Source organism: Etheostoma cragini, chromosome 20 (assembly GCF_013103735.1).
Source record: "Etheostoma cragini isolate CJK2018 chromosome 20, CSU_Ecrag_1.0, whole genome shotgun sequence".
NCBI classification, from domain to species: domain Eukaryota; kingdom Metazoa; phylum Chordata; class Actinopteri; order Perciformes; family Percidae; genus Etheostoma; species Etheostoma cragini.
In genome coordinates this window covers 21,791,903-21,796,230 of record NC_048426.1, presented here as the reverse complement: position 1 = coordinate 21,796,230, position 4,328 = coordinate 21,791,903, and positions in this window count along the sequence as shown.

Below are 4,328 nucleotides of genomic sequence, written 5' to 3'. Positions count from 1 at the left end.
TCCATATACATGTAGACCAGACTAGATACACCTTCACCACCATGCAGGACTCACTCGTGGAAACCCATGACTCTCCAGTAATGAGTTTTTAAAAGTTTGAGAATGATCCAAAATTGGGAGATACAGTTCTGGCGTTGGGCAAACTGATCACATTCATAATTCCTGTAAATTATGACAATCTTATCCTTTCATTTTGAAAGCACTGTTTAGAACTAGTCCATTACCTACAGTATGCTCGTGTTCAGCTTGTTTTGAAAAACATTTAGATGCAACTTTGTTTAAAAACTACAGGCCTATTTCTAAACTTCTTTTTATTGCAAAAATGTTAGAACAGGTTGTTGCGAACCAGCTTAATGTTTTGATTTCACATAATATCTTTGATAAGTAACAGTCTGGCTTTCATAAAACCAGTCAACTGAGACTACTCTTCTACTAGATCTCAGTGCAGCATTGTATACGGTTGACCACTGCACTCTGATAGTTTGAAAACTCTAGGAATCACTGGATCAGCTCTGGACTGGTTTTCTTCCCATCTTTCAGACAAGACTTTTTCTGTGTCCATAGGAACATACAAGTCAGACTCTGCTCCGTCTTGTGGTGTGCCCCAAGGTTCTGTGCTCAGCCCCCTGCTGTTCAGTCTGAATTTGCTTCCTTTGGGAAAGATTATTAGGTTTTGAGGAAATCTTACCATTGTTAAGCTGATGAATTATATTTCTTTTAGCCCTGAGATGCTAGACAAACTCCTTGTTGCTCACTTGTTTAGCATCCATTAACAAATGGATGGCTGACAATTCTTTTGCAATTAAATTCAGATAAAACTGAGGTGATGCGTTTGGCCCCAGACAGGATTAACCCTAAGCTTAGGCAAGCCATTGGGGCTCTATCACTGATTATAATGTGTGAAAGCTGGGTCATTTTTGACAAAGCTATGTGTTTTAACAATCAGGTGAAATCTGGTTCATTCCTGTCTCCTATCCCCCCAGGAACACTGCTAAGATCAGATCTGTTGTCTCTTAAAAAAAGAAGAAAAAAAAACTGATTAGATGCTTGTTCGTGCTTCCCCCCCCCCCCTCTCGTTTGGCTTATTGTAAGCTACTGTACACTTGTTTAACCAAATCATCCATGGACAAATTGCAAGTTGTACAGAATGCAGCAGCAAGACTTTTGTCTAAGACATGCAGGAGATCACATACGAGTCCGGTGCTTAAGGCTCTTCATTGTTTACCAATAGGTTATAGAGAGCAGTTTAACATTTTAAATCACTACTCATAGAGCCTTGCATGGTCAAGCTCCAGTTTACATCCAGGATCTATAACACGCCCACACTTCTGGTCGCTCTCCGAGGCCTTCAGGCCGAGACCCAACTGGCCCCAGAACACGTTTTAAAACCAGAGCTGGAAGTGTTTTTTCTGTTGCGGCTCCAAGGCTCTGCAACTCTCTCCCGTTAGCTTTGGATTCTGTCGAAACCTTTTAAAAACACCTCAAGACAAATCTTTTTAGGTTCACTTTTTACCAGCAATAGGGCTTAGTATTTTATGTGTTGCTGTTTAATTGTTTTACTGTAAAGCACTTTGGGACCCCTTCTTGTCTGTGAAAGGTGCTTTTAAGTCAAGTTTAGTAACTTAAAGTGCAACTCAGACGGACCACCTGAGACAGAAGCAGAGGAGGAAAAGTGGTTTACAACTGCAGCGCTAAAACGGTTGATAACCCGTCAAAGAGCAAACAAATAGCAGGCTACACACCGAGAGAGAGACCAAACTAACCTGTGTTGAGATGAGATGGAGAGCGACTAGAAGAGCAACAAGGTAAGCTACAAACATCTTATTCATCTTGGCGTGGAGTGGGAACAACAGCTGCTCTGCTCTGGTCCTCAGGTTAGTATCCGGATGAATGAAAGAGGAGAGGCTCCGTGCGTTTTATACCCCTGGTGACATCCTCAGACAATCTAAACCACCTGCTGAGCCTATGTCGCGCTGCATTCAGGTGCTGTCGGAAATATAGTCGCTATATTAGCAAGTTAAGCGCACGTGAACGAATCTAATTTTTAAAGTCCAGTTATTAAGCCATCAACGTCAAGTTATAAGTTTCTTGTCGTCAACTTTCGCTCTAAAATTGACAATAGCCTATTAATTTGATAACGTTTTCATATTCCAAAAGGCTCCTGTTTACCAGCAGACTGTCAAAACTGGTGAGCAACAGTTCACCGAAACACAGCACAACATGAACTGCACAATCACAGTATAGTCTGTTTATTAACTTAACAATGAAACTGTTTGTATGAAATATTCTGCGGCCTGTAAGTCTGATTTTTGCTTAAGACTGTCGTTGTAGTCATGGTGGCCACTGGATGGTAGCCTCCTGAAAATATTCTAAACACACAGATAGAAGTCAAACCTACAAGTTTAAAGACGGACGCAATAGCTTAAGCAAAATTCCGGTTAGACCTTCAAAATAAAATAACCAAACAAGACTTTCTAATGTTCTGGTCACCCATGTGAGTGTTTATATATGGGTATAATATCAACACAAGTAGTAACATGACAATCAATAGAAATATTGATAGAAAAATGATAATAATTTACATTAATAGCAGTATGACTCCCATTGAAGAAGTGTTCCCCATTGTAACCACTGAAGGGCAGCGGATACTCATCATTCTAGGAACATTAGACAAAAGTCCAGCACTACGATTTTTTTACTGTAAAGATTTATTATTGTCAAATGCACACAATTTTGGCAGCAACTTCAAAATAAAACAGCCCCTGAGTTGGTAATATTCACTGTTTAGTTGTATGTGTTTTTAGAACAGAGAGCCATAAGTATTAACATGAATAATATTGTTTTAATAAGAATCAGGGTTATTGTTTGTTATATTGGTAATTTTATTGTGGACTGTTAAATAAAGTCACACATAACAGCAGTCAAATCCATTTAATTTTATTTTGCATTTGTTCATTATTAATAACCTGTAATTATACCAGTACCTGCAAGAGTAGTAATCAGTTAATGTATTTTTCCTACAAGACTGTTGAGTTGTAGTTCTCCCCTTTGACCACTAGATGACAGTCAAAGCTAAGACTCTCCACTGTCAAGATGTGCGTGTAACTTTCGGTAAACCCTTCAAAGTAAAACAATTCAAACAAGCAACTGTGTTGAACGTTTTACGTAATACGTAGAAATGAATGAGTAGGCTACTCAGGTCTGTCACGGACTCAACAGTTCCATTCATCACCCAATGAAAGGGAAAAGCCCCCCCCCCCCAAAAAAAAAACAACCTTAGTTTAAAAGCAGCGCTAGAATCCTGGGTGCTTTAACCTTCTACACTGAACAAAATTATAAACTCTTGTTTTTGCCCCCATTTTTCCTGAGCTGAACTCAAAGATGTTAGGCTTTTTATATACACTAAAGGCTTATTTCTCTCAAATCTGTTAGTGAGCAATTCTCCTTAGCCGAGATGTGCCACATCTGGGAGGTGGATGGATTCTCAAGATGCTGATTAGACATCGCACACGTGTAGGCCTACCTTGGGCTGGCCACAATAAAATGTGCAGTTTTACTTTCTCGGGGGTCCGAAAACAAGCCAGTATCTGGTGTTAAGGGACACCTCGCCAAGGTGCCAGACGGCGTTGAATGAGAGCATTCGCCAACTCAAGTCTGTTACGACAGGAGGAAAGTTACTGGTTTTCGACCCCTTCCAATAGAGCAAAACTGCCCAGTCTAGATTATAAAAAAGAAGCTATTAAATCAACATCTTTATGCCAAACCTGTGGATGGATTCACAGCAAATGTGACGTGCTCACTAGCACAGATTTGTGAACAAATGAGAAATAAGCCCTGAGTACGGTGACCAGTCTGAAGTGATCGCATGACAAAAAGGGTTTCATATTTTTGTTCAGTATAATTTGTTATAATTGTTCAAACAGTTACCCCAGTCCACTTCAAATGCAGACAGATATTTGAACTGCATTTCGTTCAGGTTTGAACCTTTACTTGAAACCATTAAGCTTACAACACGCAAATCATGTGGTCACATTAAAGCTTTATTAGATTAAAAAGACAATTAAACTTTGCAATCACGTTTAGACCTGTACAGCTTTTTTTTAAAGCGTGGTGGGCATGTACCTTCTACAAATGTATTATCCCCCCCCCCCCCCATATAACAAAGACAGTTTTGCCAGAATCCTGGAATTCTCGTTTAGTCCAGGGCATAACGTCAAGACCAGCAGGGCGCGTTCTGGTTGGTGCGTAAAACGGAGACGCGTCCTGGGCTAGGGTAAGTCTTTGGTGTCATCCAAAAGGTGCCGGGACAGAAAGGACTTCGAAAGAAC